Source organism: Ammospiza nelsoni, chromosome 2 (genome assembly GCF_027579445.1).
Source record: "Ammospiza nelsoni isolate bAmmNel1 chromosome 2, bAmmNel1.pri, whole genome shotgun sequence".
NCBI lineage: Eukaryota > Metazoa > Chordata > Aves > Passeriformes > Passerellidae > Ammospiza > Ammospiza nelsoni.
The window spans coordinates 16,341,539-16,357,803 of record NC_080634.1 but is presented as its reverse complement, the minus strand read 5'-3'; positions in this window follow the sequence as shown (position 1 = coordinate 16,357,803).

Genomic DNA, 16,265 nt, shown 5'->3' with positions numbered 1-16,265 from the left:
AATTATTATTCTTAACAAAGTAGAAGGTTAAAAACCAGGGGACAGGTGCAGGGATAAAAGACAACAGAAGTCACAGAATCCCCAGAGTGGATTAATGGGAGTTTGGGGAATATCACTGACAGCTGGGCCAGTTGGGCTGGTCCATTTTTCACACATGGTGTGTGAATGTAGGAATCTTAAAAGGTACATAGAATTTTCAGACTCTTATTCTGGTCTCTGAAGTTAATCAGTCCTGCTTACCCATAAAACCATTAAACTTTGCTAACCTGCATCTATCTAGATGTTATCCCAAAAATCCTATGGACCTGTCATTGTTCTTGCTGAAAATCTGTCCTGTGAATTGTTTCACAGGCGTTTTTAAGGACTTTAAAAACACTGACAATTTCTGTGCTTTTATGTCTTTTCTTTTTTCCTCCCTCTACAAGAATTACAGTAAACCTTTTTACATGCAAATCAAAATAGTGGATGAAGGACTGAATGAGATTCTGTGCTTTGTGTTATACAGAATACCAGAATTTGTCGTGGTCTTCTCAGTTATAAAAATCTACTATTACAGTTTTGTGGTGGACTAACAAGACTTCACATTCTTACAGAGAAATTTCCAACCAGTTCTTTACATTGAACTGGTTGGAAATTTCAGACTAATGGGCAACAACAGAACTGTGTGAGGGGAGGTTCTTTTGCAGGCTTTGTCCTTTGGTGTTTCCCTTCTGCTACATCCCAGGCTGACAGGAATTGTGTAGTGCAGACCTGCCAGTTCAGAGCAATAGATTTTAAGTAAAATAAATATTGAGGCTTGTATGCCCTTAGATTTGCCATCAGAGGGGTGTGCCTGTTCAAACCAGCTCTCACCATCCATCTCTAGCAGTGCATTAAGGGGAGAACTGAGAGCTGTCTCTCCCCTAAAAGGCAGAGCATGTGTTGACCTCAAAAAAGAAAATTTTGTGAATGTGTATGACTCCCTTTGTGAACTCTCCACATTTTCATGTAGTACCATGCAGCTCTGAGTTTCTAGGTTTGTAGAAGGCAAATTGATCTCTTGCATTAAACTTTCTTGTGGATGCTGTCGTTGCAAGTGAGGAGAAAATTCCATGATGGTGGTGCCTTTCCTTGGGAAGGAAAGCGCCTTGCCACAGTATTGGTGTGGAGATCGTTGGTTGCCCAAGGGAGGTTAAGGCCAGCAGCATCTTCCTCTCTTGGCATTGTGTCTGTGGGAGCAATCCCCAGGGCTATTCAGTTTTGGGGTGGTATCCAAATTTCAGAGGTTGACTCATGAAGGAGGATTGCATTGCCTCTCCTTGGGAGGGAAAGCACCCCGCTCCAGTCTTGGTAGTGCAGATTTGTAGGGTTCTTGGCCAGGAACAACTTTCTCTATTGGCACTTTTTGTGCTGGAGCCATCCCCAGACATATTTTGGAGGTGGTCTCAAGATTCTGGAGTGGGTTCCTGAAAGATCAAATTACCTTTCCTTGGGAAGGAAAGCACCTAGCCCCATTATTGGTGGTGCAGATAATAAGATGCCATGGGGAGTTAACAGCCAGGAGTATTTTATTTTCATGGAAATCTTTGTATGGGAGCACTCCTTGGACATGTTCAGTTTTGGAGCTCAGTTTTGAAATTGAGTGTTGGGCTCATGAAGGAGGATGACAGCACCTTTCCTTGGGAAGGAAGGCACATACTCCCAGTGCTGGCAATGCAGGTGAGGGGCTGTTCATGGGATAGAAAGGCTAGGAAGGGTTTTCTGTCCTGGCACATTTTGTGTGAGAGCAATGTACTCCATAATTCTGCAGGCAGCATGCAGAATTGGGTAAGTGGGCTCCTGAAGGAGGCACCTTTCCTGGGGAAGGAAAGCATGTATTGACACTTAGGGTGCTCTAGATGATGGTCTGCTTGGTGGAGGTAAAGGCCAGAAACATCTTTCTGTCCTGGAACCTTCTGTGTGGGAGCAAATCTTGAACATATTCAGTTTTGGAGCTCAGCTGCAAATTCCAGAGGTGATATTCTGAAATAGGATGTCACTACTTTTCTTTGGGAAGGAATGCACATTAGTCTCAGTGTTGGTGGGAATTTGTCTTTGTCCTGCAAGATCAAGGATAGCAAACCAGATACAGCAAAATAAATTATTTATTCTCATAGTCTTCAGATGACAACATCCCTATTTGGTTACCACCTCCAAAACAGAATCAGTCTGGGCTTTGAGCCCAAAGAAAAGGTGCCAGGACAGAAAGCTTGTGCTGGCCTTTGGGCAGCCTCTCATCTGCACCACCACCATGGGGACTAAGTGCTTTCCTTGCAAAGTGGAATGGTGCTGCTGTTGTGGTGTGTTGGTATGTTCTGTTTCTTCCCCCCCTTTTGTTACGATGGTTCTGTCCTCCCAGTTTTCCCCACCCTAGTTTCTGTCTATTATTTAGTTGCTATGGTTGCCCCCATGTCATGTAATTTCCCCACCCTGTATCTCCTAATATGTATTATTTTCCCTCCTCCCTGGGCCCAGTCAATCACTCCCCACCACTCCCAGTCTTCCAGAATGTTCCTCTCAGTGGGAGTAGTGATTGGCTGAGGTCCCGGGGCCCCTCCTTTATAATGTATCGATTAGTTCTCCCTTACAGTCTATTATGTTAAGCACGTCCCCTGACTTCCCCTGATTGGTTTTTTGTAAATCCCACCTCCAGTTACCACCTCCCTTTATAATCCCATGCCCAACTTTTTTTTTTCTCTCGCGGTCACTCCCTGCTGGTCGCCCCCCGGGACATTAAACTCGTTTGACCCCAGAGAGTGTCCGGCTCTTTTCTGCTCCGCCCTATTCAGCAGCTCTACCCCGAGACCTCGTCCTGCAGGCACAGCCCAAGGCTCTTACCGCCGAGGGGTGCTTGAAGCTGCCAGTCCTGGGGCCTTGCCACCGGGGCTGACACCCCCTGCTGCAGTGGGACTGTTGGCCACCTTCTCAGCTAGCCAGGTCACAGGGTCTCCGGCCAGTCATCGCTGCAGATTGGCGCCCAATGTGGGGCCCTCGCTCGGACCCCGTGGACGAGGTCATCGGACCTCTGGACACTAATCTACCACCGGTTGCAGCAGGCTCCGTTGTAGGAGCAGCGCTCCCGGTGGACCCGGAGCTACAACTCCTCTCACCCAAGGAGAGCTCCGAGGGCGGAGTTCTGCCTCTACCGGATCTTCTTTTCGCCGTTCGTCTGATTGGTAAGCCCCTGCCTTGGGGGTCTTCCCTCCCACCTTTTTAATCTTCTCGGGACCTGAGCCCTGCTTTGGGGACAGCTCCTAACCCCTCTTTTCCTTCACTTTCCTGCTGTCTTGCTGTTGGGGGTTCATGCCTGCTTTGGGACCGGTCTTCTAGGCAAGCGGCAGCATGGGAGCGGGCGGACGAGCAGTTCTTGTTTTAGTTGTTTTTCTTTTACTTCGGTTTAGGCGGTCAGTGTCATCAGAGGAGTGCTCTTTTCTTTACTTTCTCTGTCGTTTTCTTTTAATTTACGCGATGGGTGCGCGTCAGAGCTCTCCTCTAAAAAGAGCCTTTCACCAGGTTAGAAGTTTGTTGCTTGGGGGAGGTTTAGATCCCCCGAAGGTTGCTTTAAAGAGTTTAGTAAAGTGGATTTTTTCTCAGTTCCCCAACACTACCCCAGAGCAAATTGGAGACCCTCTCTATTGGAAAGCTGTTTTAGCAAAATTAGATCAAGAGGTCAGCTCTGGGGAGGCAAAGCTTTACCCGGCCGCTTACTGGGCGGGTAAAGTTTTGCAATTGTTGTCTCAGCAGAGGGAACTGCGAAAAAATTCATCAGTGTCGCGGTTGAATCCCAGTTCCCCCGGTTCTGTTGTCCCTACCCCGTCTACCTCACCCCGTGTCCCTCGGTCGGAGCCCTTGAGGGGGGTCCTCAAGGCCAACCCACAGCAGAGGCTCCATCTTCCCTCTGCCCCCTCTCAATCGGTCCGACCTGGCCCTCCAAAAGGAGGACTCCGAGGAGATCCTGGCCAGACTCCTCGGAGCAGGTTTTCCTACCCCTTTTCCCAACCTCCCCAGTACCCGGTTGACATTCCCAAGAGTGTTCTGTTTAATGTCCCCCCAGTTAATGTCCCACCGCCTCCACAAGATGGCTCCTATGGAGCCCAAGATGGGGGCGGCCACGTGCATTTTCCCGCCGATTTTTCTTCTCCTTCCCATAATCCCTTCACCCCTCAGTCAAATCCTTTCCTATCCCAAGATCCACCCTTTCCTCCCCTGCCTCCACCCTCTGTTCCTCCCTGCGCTCCACCCCTCAATAGCTCCTCCTTCACCCTGCCTCCTGTCTCCGCCCCGCCTCCGGACTCCACCTTGGAGGCGGAGAAAACCCAGCTGCCACCTCCAGTTCCACCATGCCCATCAGCTGGCCCCTCCCAGATGCCAGGCCCTGCCTCTGCCTCCCTCCTTTCCGGTTCCCACGCCTTCCCTTCCGGTTCCCACGCTTTGTGTTCCGGGGGGGGGGGTGTGGGTAACTGGAAGCCAGGGCGAGCCCCTGTTTTTGAAGCTGCCCCGGTTACCTACCGCCTGAGCGGGGAGGGGAGCTCCCAGGCTCAGTGGGTGCCAATTGCACAAGATCGGATCAAAGATCTGTGCAAGGCCCAGAGAGAGTACTCCCGGGAATCGGAGTATTTCCGGGGACTTCTCTGTTCGGCCCTTGCACCGGGAGATCTGATCCCTGCTGACCTGAGAGCTCTCTTTTCCAGCCTTTTAGGACCTATGGAGTTTAGGGCCTGGGCGGTAGAGTGGGGGAGGGAAGTCGCAGAAGTTCTCCCAGCTCTCTGGGAGAACCAAGCGACTGCACATGATGCAGATGGCCAACTGATATCCACGAATCATCTGGTGGGTACAGGGGCATGGGCCAGTGGGGCGATTCAGGCGCGGGTGCTCTTCCCGACGCAGATCACCGAGTCCTGTCGGGCTGCAGAGAGGGCCTTTTTCAAGCTCCCAGCGGTCTTCTCTCAGCAAGACGAGGAAGAGCCCCAGCAGGGGCCACAGGAGTCCTATTTACGTTTTTTAGAAAGACTTTACAGATACGTGGAGACTCAAGCTTCCGAGGAGGGAGAAAGAGAAAACCTGTTGCGGCGGATGGCGTTCAAGAACGCAAACTCTGAATGCCGGAGAGCCATCCGAACCCTCCCCCGTAGTCCACGACCTACCATCGAGCAAATGATGGAGGTCGTGGCACGAGAAGTCCCACTGCCAGGAGCGCCTGACTCCAAGCTGAAGAACAAGCAGAACTCAGTGGCGTTCGCGTCGACCTCCAGCGCCGATGAGGAAGGTTACAGTGCGGCAGCAGCTGGAACGTCTACCCCAGGAGCTGCAAGGAGACATCCAGAGACCCACCCGTGTCATCTATGTGGAAAAACGGGGCACTGGATGCCTGACTGCCCACTGCGGCAAGAATTTTTAACATTTAAAAGGAAGGAGTGTCTTGCTGGGAAGCAGGAAGTAAAACAACAAAAAAACTAGAAAGCGAGCGCAGCTCCTCCCTGCGCCATGATACAAATAAGGCGGGCAAGGTTGCACCAAGCAGGGAGGAGGGAACAGGGAGAAGCCCGCCACATGCCTCTACTGGACTTGACTTTTCCTTACCAGACTTGACTTACTGCACCTGTTGGCTTCAGCCTCAACCTGCTTTAACCACCACCTCTTCGTTTTCTCCCTTTAGGCTGCAGCTGATCCGCGAAATACATCTCCCGGACACTGATTTCCACCTGGTGACTGCCGACATTCAACATCCCGGCAGCTGGAGGAGACTTGGACGTTGCAGGTGGATCATTGTTGGGGACACCAAACATACACCATTCAATCTTCACATAGTCCCGGGGTTAGTAACAACTGACCGGGACAGATTTGCATTAGGGCTGTACTGTGTCCGGCCCCCGCTTTCTCTCCCCAAGGGCCAAATCATCGCCCAAGCCATTCCAGTGCCGGAGGAGGTACAGGATTCCCAGTCATCTAAGGGGTCCTCACCTCCAACGGTTGCTTGGGCCCAAGTTGTGGGAAGAGAAAAGCCCAGGCTGGCATGTCAACTGTCCCTGGGCTCAGACCGTAAAATCGTGCGGGGGTTACTGGACACAGGGGCAGATGTGACGATCATTCCCTCTAGGGATTGGCCGTCACATTGGGATTTGCAAAACGCAGCCGGACACATACAAGGTGTAGGGGGTCTAAAATTGGCGAAGCAATCAAAGAGCATTGTACAAATTACGGGGCCAGATGGGCAATTGGCTTCTGTACGCCCATTTGTTTTAGATTACACCGAGCCCCTGTGGGGAAGAGACCTGCTAGCCCAATGGGGAGCCAGAATTGACCTCCCAAAGGCTCCCCAGGTTTTTCGGGCAGTAGCCACTGAGGAGCGCCCTACCTGGAAGCTGGACTGGCGATCAGATGAGCCAGTACAGGTAGTGCAGTGGCCACTTAATAAACAAAAATTGAAGGCGCTCAACAAGCTCGTTCAGGAGCAGCTGCTCAAAGGCAACCTGGTGGAGACCATGTCACCTTGGAACTCCCCAGTGTTTGTCATCAAAAAACCTAATAAAGACAAGTGGCGGCTCCTGACCGATCTCCGCCAAATTAATGAACAAATAATTGACATGGGTCCCCTCCAACCAGGGATGCCATCCCCTACAATGCTCCCCCAAAATTGGAATTTGGCTATAATCGACATAAAAGATTGTTTTTTCCAAATTCCTCTGCATCCTGATGATGCCCCGCGTTTTGCGTTCACGGTTCCCTCCATCAACCGTGAGTCCCCGGCCAAGCGCTATCACTGGCGAGTTCTTCCGCAAGGATTAAAGAATAGTCCTGTGATCTGCCAGTGGTATGTTGCTTCGCTGCTGTCTCCTGTCTGTACAGCCCTCGGGGATGTCGTCCTGTTACATCACTATATGGATGACATCCTCGTCTGTGCCCCAACAGATGATCTACTTGCCCATGCGCTTGACCTGACAACCAGTGCGTTGGTTGCTGCAGGGTTCGAGCTCCAAGCAGAAAAAATTCAAAGGATGCCACCTTGGAGGTACCTGGGCCTTGAAATCACCAAGCGGACCATTGTTCCGCAGAAATTGGCCATCCGGACGAAAGTCCAGACCCTAGCGGATGTTCACCAACTGTGTGGGTCTTTAAATTGGGTGAGACCCTGGTTAGGTATACCAACAGAAGACCTAGCCCCCCTTTTCAATTTATTGAAAGGGGGAGAGGAGCTGAGTTCTCCTAGGGAACTCACCCCAGAGGCTCAGGTAGCCCTGGAGAAGGTTCAGAAAATCATTTCGGCCAGGCAGGCCCACCGCTACCATCCGGGCCTGCCATTTAAATTCATTATTCTGGGGAAGCTGCCACATCTTCACGGCTTGATCCATCAGTGGGACAAGAGTTTAAAGGACCAGGGTCTGGGCAACCCCCTCTTAATCATAGAGTGGGTGTTCCTCAGCCACCACAGGTCCAAAAGGATGACAAGGCCACAAGAGCTGATGGCCGAACTGATCTGAAAGGCGAGATCTCGGATCAGGGAGCTGGCAGGCTGTGATTTTGCATGCATTCACCTTCCAATTCAATTGGTTTCAGGCCAACTCAAATTAAAGACCTTCAATGAACTGCTGGAAACCAATGAAATGCTTCAATTCGCATTAGACAGCTACACTGGCCGCGTTGCGGTCGATCGGCCGGCCCATAAACTTTTTAATTCGGAGTTTAAATTATCAATCAAGGGAATTCAGAGTAAGAAGCCTCTAGATGCTCTGACAATATTTACCGACGCGTCCGGGGCATCCCACAAGTCTGTAATGACTTGGAGGGATCCTCAGACTCAGCGGTGGAAGGCTGATGTTGCCATTGTGGAGGCCTCTCCACAAGTAGCTGAATTAGACGCAGTCGTCCGAGCATTTGAGAGGTTTCCTGGTCCCTTCAATTTGGTCACAGATTCCGCATATGTGGCTGGTGTAGTATCTAGAGCGGAATCAGCAGTTCTGCAGGAGGTCTCTAACCAAAAATTGTTTAATTTGCTCTCAAAACTCGTAGAATTAGTCTCCCACCGAGAGCATCCGTTTTTTATAATGCATGTAAGATCACACACTGATCTGCCAGGGTTCATCGCTGAGGGCAACCGTCGGGCTGATTCTTTGGCCGCGGCTGCTGTCACGGTGGGCCCGCTCCCAGATGTGTTTGGCCAGGCTAAGATCAGCCATCAGCTCTTTCACCAAAATGCACCAGGCCTGGTCAGGCAATTCCATCTCACGCAGGATCAGGCCAAGGCGATCGTGGCCACATGTCCCCAATGCCAAGCCCATCAAATGCCTACCATCGCAGCTGGGGCAAACCCCAGGGGCTTGGCGAGCTGTGAAGTGTGGCAGATGGACGTGACACACATCCCGTCCTTTGGGAGGTTGTGTTACGTCCATGTCTCCATCGATACCTTCTCAGGAGCTATCTTTGCCTCTGCCCACACAGGTGAGAGGGCGGCGGATGTCCAGAAGCACTTGCTTCTGGCATTCGCTGTCCTGGGCATCCCTAGGGCTTTAAAAACTGACAACGGCCCAGCGTATACCTCCAAGGAGCTGCAGAGCTTCCTGCAACAATGGGGAATAGAGCATAAGACCGGCATCCCCTATTCCCCGACAGGCCAAGCCATGGTGGAGAGGGCCCACCAGAGCCTGAAAAGGATCTTGGAGAAACAACGTGCGGCAGTGAAGGTGGAGACCCCCCACGTCCAGTTGTCGAGAGCTTTGTACACCTTAAACTTCCTAAACTGCTCTTTTGACAACCTGAATCCTCCAGTTGTCCGGCACTTCGGCAGTCACCAACAGCTGCAGCCGAAGGCCAGGCCTCCGGTTCTGATAAGGGATCCGGAGACCTGGCGGATGGAAGGGCCATATGACCTGGTTACCTGGGGGAGGGGATACGCTTGCGTGTCCACTCCCTCAGGGCCGAAATGGATACCATCAAAATGGGTCAAGCCCTTCCTCCCCAAGCAGGCAAAAACATCCGAGACTGTGCCACAGGTGCAGGAGGCATGTTGGCGGCGGAGGAGGAAACCTCTCACTTTCTCTCACCTTTATTTTCTCCACAGGTTCCCTCCGACCGGGTCCCCTTCCTCTCCACCATTGATTCGCGCCCCTTTTTGAGTCGTTCTTGATTCCCGACCTTCCTCCCCTGTCTCAGATTCTTCCCCCGAACTTAATTTACTTTTTGAGACAGAACCATCTCTTTAAGAAAATATTTAAGTTATAACCATGCTTGTTTTGTTTTTTCAGTTTGTCTCCCTTTGCCTGGCCCACACCATGCCAGAATGGCCCAGCTCAGCCCTCAACTGTGGCAGCGCCCAAGCGCTCCTTTACATCTCCTGATCTTCTGCCTCCTCCTTCCACCCTGGGCAGTGTGGATCGTCCCTCAGCCAAAGGTGAATGTCTGGCGTACCTTGGCTCAGGCATTAGGGCAAGATCATATCTGCCTCGACGCAGCATCAGCAGAGGACCCGATGTCGTCGTGCCTTGTGGGGATCCCTTTCTCTCCAGGTGAATTCCCCTCCGCTTTTCAGTCAGCCCTTTCCCCGATTTTGGCACGGAGTCTTACTATCCTTCCTAGTTTTGATTCCAGCAACGCTTGGAGAGACGGAGTGGTAAAGCTGGATCCTTTGCCCTCCGAGCCCACTGAACTCCACCTGCTCGGTTCCGCCAATTCCTCTATTTCTTTCAATTTGAGTATACCTTTTCCTCTATTGAGAAGGGCAGTGAGGTGGTGCAACAGAATAAAGCTGAATATCAAGCCTACCAGTGGTGCAAGGCCGTTTTAAAGATCAGTGGCCCCACCACCACGGGCCGCACCCCATACGCCCTTCCCAGGGGAGCATTCTTAATTTGTGGCGACCGAGCGTGGGCAGGCATCCCCTCTGGTCTGATCGGAGGGCCGTGCACATTAGGCAAGCTGACGCTGTTTACCCCCAACATGACTCAAATTGTGAATTGGAAGAAGACTAACATCACAGCAGAATTGGCCAGGTCCAAAAGAGATCTTAAAGATCTCCCAGAAGGCTGTGATGATGAAATTACACATTGGTCCCATTCCAAAACCGTCGCTTTTACCATTCTGTTGCCGTGGGTATCAGTGGCGAAGTCTCTAGGTGAATTGGGCCGCCTAGAGTGTTGGGTGGTTAAGCAAGCCAATTTGACTTCGGCTGCTATATACGACCTCCTCACAGACGAGGAAATAACAAGGAAGGCGACACTCCAGAACAGGGCAGCAATAGATTTCCTATTGCTGCTCCATCATCATCAATGTGAGGAGTTTGAGGGCCTCTGCTGCATGAATTTGTCATCAAGAGCTGAGAACGTCAGACACACCATCCTGAAGATGAAAGACCAAGTCCATCGGATGGAGCAAGAAACATCAGATTGGCTGAGGGACATTTTTAAGGGCTGGGGCTTGGGCAGTTGGGCCAGTTCTGTTCTAGAATCGGTTATGAAAGTTGTTTTAGTTTTATTTTTACTTTTGATTTGCTTTTCGCTGGTCCGTGGGCTGGTCCAAAGACTTGTTAATAAGATCACAGCTCCAAGTGTCAACCAGGTGGTAGCGGGAGAATCTGCAGAGGGAGACACCTATCCTTCGGAGGCAGAGGAAACCGCAGATGAAGAAGAGCTCGCTGCGCCTCCCTTATACCACCAGGAGCTGTGTTTCGAAGAAGAAGACGCCTGGACTGATCAGCCCCGGAATCCAGCCTTTTGAACCTTTTAGTACAGATTTTTCCGTTCTTTTCAATTTTATTTAACAAAAAACGGGGAGATGTTGTGGTGTGTTGGTATGTTCTGTTTCTTCCCCCCCTTTTGTTACGATGGTTCTGTCCTCCCAGTTTTCCCCACCCTAGTTTCTGTCTATTATTTAGTTGCTATGGTTGCCCCCATGTCATGTAATTTCCCCACCCTGTATCTCCTAATATGTATTATTTTCCCTCCTCCCTGGGCCCAGTCAATCACTCCCCACCACTCCCAGTCTTCCAGAATGTTCCTCTCAGTGGGAGTAGTGATTGGCTGAGGTCCCGGGGCCCCTCCTTTATAATGTATCGATTAGTTCTCCCTTACAGTCTATTATGTTAAGCACGTCCCCTGACTTCCCCTGATTGGTTTTTTGTAAATCCCACCTCCAGTTACCACCTCCCTTTATAATCCCATGCCCAACTTTTTTTTTTCTCTCGCGGTCACTCCCTGCTGGTCGCCCCCCGGGACATTAAACTCGTTTGACCCCAGAGAGTGTCCGGCTCTTTTCTGCTCCGCCCTATTCAGCAGCTCTACCCCGAGACCTCGTCCTGCAGGCACAGCCCAAGGCTCTTACCGCCGAGGGGTGCTTGAAGCTGCCAGTCCTGGGGCCTTGCCACCGGGGCTGACACCCCCTGCTGCAGTGGGACTGTTGGCCACCTTCTCAGCTAGCCAGGTCACAGGGTCTCCGGCCAGTCATCGCTGCATGCTGCCATAAATTTTAGAATACCTCCTCCAAAATTTGAATCTGAGCACCATCATTAAAGACATCCAGGGATTGCTCCCAGACAAAAGATGCCAGAACACAAAGATGATATTGGTCCTTCTCTCTCCTTGGGTGACTGTCATTGGCTCCAACAATATTGAGCTTAGTGCTTTTCTGCCCAAGGAAATACAGTCTCATCCACTTTCTGGAGCCCACATCCAAAACTGAAATACAGCATTCAAATCTTAATGGGTTCCAAAACTGAGGCTATACAGGAGCCCCAAGAGAACAAACTGTTACTGGCTTTAGGTCTCCTGAGCAGCCTGGTGACTTCAACCACCACTGGGGCTACATGCTTTCCTTCACATGGAAAGATACCATTCCCTTTTTGGAGGGTATATGCAAAATTTAAATTCAATCTTCAAAACTAAATAGGGCACAGGATTACTCTCACCAAAAAAAAAATGTCCCAAGAAGAAAAGTTTTGTTGCTGTTTACCTTTTCTGGGCAGCTTACCATCTATACAAAAAACACAGACAAGGTGCTCTCCTTGGCCAGGAAGGCTGTTTCACCCCCTTTCTCTCTCCCTCCTACAAATTTGGATATCACTGCTTAACTGAATGCATCCAGGGAATGATCCCACACAGGAGGTTCCAGAACAGAAAGCAGCTGCTGGCCTTCACCTCTGTGAGGCAGCCTCTCATCTGCAGGATGAGCTTGTTTATATTTCCAAGGAAAGGTGATGTGATTCACATTCAGGACACTAGCTCTGACAAATGGATCCAAAGGGAAGAAGTTGTTGCTGGGTTTTACCTCCCCTGGGTAAGTTATTTTCTCCTAATGGAACACATGGTCTAGGTGCTTTCCTTCCCATGTAAAAGAACTGTTGCTTTCTTTCAGGATACCTCCTGCAATTTTGAATACATCCAAGGGTTGTTTGCACAAAAACCATTTTAGAACAAAGTTCTTGCTGGCCTTTACCTTCCTTTGGAAGCTTGTGATCTGCAGCAGCAACACTGGCATTATGTTCTGTATTTCCTAAGGAATGGTACTGTCACTCAGATCCTGGACCCCACTTTGGAAATTTCAGGCTCAGCTCAAAACTCGAATAAGTCCAAGGATTGCTCCAACACAACAGGTGCCAGGCTGGAAAGCTGTTGCTGGCCTTCACGTCCAATGGGCAGCCTATGATCAGCACTTACAACCGCTGGATCTCCAGGTTCTCGTCCCATGGAACAGCAGTTTGCCAGAGGTAAGAGGGAGTGAATGCTGCTAGAGTGTGATGTGAATTAAGGGCTTCAAATGGAATCTGAAGGCCAGACGAACTTTTCTGCCCTGGCACATTGGTTTTTGCCAGTACTGACAATTTCAGCTTGGGATGTGCAGAACTCATCGCTTCTGGAGAATGGGGACATTTACCTCTTTTGCAGCTACACTGCCGCCATCGTGTGGAGCTAAGCAACTGCAACGGGGAAGGTAAAATTCACAAAAACAGGCTTTTTGTTGGGACACTGTTAGTGTGGGAGCAGTCAGTAAACTGTTTGGGATCTTGGGTCTGTAAGAGGGAAAGAATGGGAAGGTACATAAAGAAGGAAACCGAACAGCACCAGGGTGTGCGCAGGCTGCAAGTAGAAGGTGATGCCCAGCACTTTCTTTTTGTTCTGGGACCTTATTCTAGGGGTTATTGGAGATTTCAAATTGGCACATGGACTCACCAGACTGTAGGAGAATGAGACCCTACATACAGCTGGCACAAAGAGTGCACAGCCCCAGTGTTTCTGGTGCACTGATAGGCAGTGAGGAGAAGGGGCAGTCCAGCAATTTGTTTTTTACTGATACATTTTTCTGTGTGAGCTGTAGCTGTTTAATTTCCTGTGTCCACAGCAGCTATCTCAAAAGCCCAATTATGTCCTTTTGGCTCCTTGAAATACCTTCTCCTGAGACAATCTATGCCCAGGATGTCCTGGGCCTCTGGGCCAGTCACAATGGGGTGATTCTGCCATTTTGTCACCCCAGAAACACAGATGGATTCTGCCCCTACATATCTTGATGGCAACAAGGTGCTTTGTACACCAGTGTCAATTAAAGCCTTTATATCCCATGCCAGGCCACTGGATCCACACAGTCCAATAGATCAGATTGTCCCTTTCCTCCACCTGGCAGGAGACAGGGTCCCTCTAGTTCTCATCATGGTACTCACTGCTCACTTCTTGTAAACGTGAACTGGAATCCTTCAAGAGGATCAAAAGTAACATCAGCCTTCCTGTTGTGTCTGAGGACTTGCCCACAGGAAATGGGAAAGGCATTTGTACCTGTGCTGCCGGGGCAAACATGGGTTTTCCATCCCACTTCTTTATGTGCTCTCCATAGTCATGCAGAGAAAAGCAAAGGTTACTCGTGGTGTGCACCTACCCTCTCTCTCAAGCAGAAGGTTCCTGCTTCCAATAGCAGAGACTCCAGGCTTTAGGGCTGGGTTCTGGGACACTTCTTTTAATCACTGGTAGTCCTCTTGAAATTGCTGCAGGTCCTTGGACAGTCTTTCCGTGGACAGGACACAGGACTGGAGAGCGGGGGGCAAAAAAATTACTTCATATATAGCTGGAGTTTGATAAAGAAGTTTGATAACTACTCTTTGTTCTTCTTTCCATGACAGCACTGCCAATGACCTGCCATATGACACTGGCATGTTCTGTCAGAACTTCTCCCACAGACTTTGTGTACACTGGACTTCGCCTGGATTTACAGGGGATTGCTTATCATTTGAACCCTTATAGATTGCCTCCAGCACCACTAATTCTCTCCAAGATACTGGGTACCTTGCTCCCTGGTGTTCTGCTTGTCTCAATGCACTACCTGATCATCCTTGGGACAGTTCCTTTCCCTCACACTTGACAGGAGTTGCCTGCAGAACCTGAGAGTTTTTGTGCTCTTCCCAATGCCCTTGTCAATGTTCACATCCCAGGACAAGGATCCCAGCTGCTTGGCTTCACTACCATCCCCTTCCATATGGGCCAGGATATCCCAGCACTGGAGTAGCCAGGTCACCAGGGGCTCACCTAACTGGTGGCTGGGCTTTCTCACACATCTTACAGCTCACCTGGGGACATGGACCAGGTGATTTTCTCTGGCCCTGCCTCCTGCCCCTGTTCTGAGGGCTCTGCTCTGCCATCCCGCACTAACTGAGCTGGTTTTCTCTTGGGTTCCTTGTTCCCTGCAGGGGTGGCTGCTCCCAGCACGGGCTGTTCCCTGGCTCAGCTGCAGCTGCTGTGGCCGTGGTGCTGTTGCTGTTTCCTCCTCCTCCTCCTCCCCTGAGGGTGCTCTCCACTGACCACTGGTGTGCAATGAAGAGTAGCCAGGGCCCAGCACACTGCAGTAAGCTGCTCATCTCTGCAGCTGACACAGCATCTCCTTGCAAACATTCTGTCACTTTATCAGAGTCTGCAGTTGTTCAGGGGTGAACTCCCAAACCACCGGAGCAGAGAATGTCTCAAAAAATCGGCCAGTTTTCTGGCACATTCCCTGCCACTCATGACTATTCCCCCTCGGGACAGGTCCCTGAATGGCCTTCTTGGAAATCTCTGTTCTGCCCCCAAAGGTGACTCTGAACACAGTGAGGACTGCACTGAGACCAACAGGAACAGGCTTTCTTAGCATATCCAAAGGGAATTAAAAATGCTCAAAAACTGTTGGAACAGGCCTGAAGGAGGAAAAGGGGGGAAAATGGAGAAAATCATCCTTCCCCTGTTCCCCCCCCAGACAAGGTATGGTTATTAATGGACTTCAACGGGCAGGAGAGCAGCACTGAATACACATCCCAGAGTACCCTCATTGCCCTTGGTGTTACCTTGTCATAGACTCACCTCCCACAGTACAGCAACAAAGAAATGCTGATCCCTGTCCCTGCTCTGTGAAAGGTCACCCCGAGGAGCACACACAGGAACAGAGCCAGGGTCAGGTACCACACCCACATGGACAGACCAAGCACCACTGTGACCAGTGGCCCTGGACCCAATACAGCAAATGCTGACATCAAATTTGTTTCCAACCCACTCTGTTGTGGTTGTGCCCTTATTGTGCCTCACACTGGGACCCAAGTGAGCCTGTCTTGGTGTAGGAATGGTACTTCCAGATTTACTGCTCCCACTGAAACCACTCTAATCTATGAGCCACTTGCTCACTTCTCCCCCTCCCCAAGGCAGGAGATTTGGGGGTACAAAAGAAGAAGATTATGGGTTGAGATAGGAACCATTTCCTACAAAAAAGTGAGGAGAGAAAAAAACCAGTCACAGCATCAATAATAAAGAGAACTGTGACGGCTCCCTCAGCTCCAATTAACACTTACCTGTCACTCCCAGCCCGAATCCAACAACGCTCTCCAGCTCTTGTAGGCTCCCTTCAGCTCCTCTTCAAGATACTGAAATCAGTAACATTTTAAGCAGAGAAAGATCAAATATGTCACTATTAAATCATGCAACTACAACTGCAATACTATTTCAAATAGCTAAACTATGATTTATGTAGGTTTGTGAATTCCAGTGTTAATCCTACTGTGTTCACTTGAGAAATCCAGCTTTGAAAGATTACTTTTTTCTGACATATTGAAATAGTCAACCAGAACCAGTACTCACATCATTTCCTTCACTCCCTTCCTAAAGCAACAAAGCTTACCAAGTTGTACTGCAACAACTCCTTGACAGATGAGTTTGTGAAGCAATTTTTAAAAGCAGGTATTTCTGAGTGTGCCCCATCAATCCCAACTGTTCAAAAAAACAAAACTATCCAGTGTCCCAAGGAAGTGTCCATGTTAC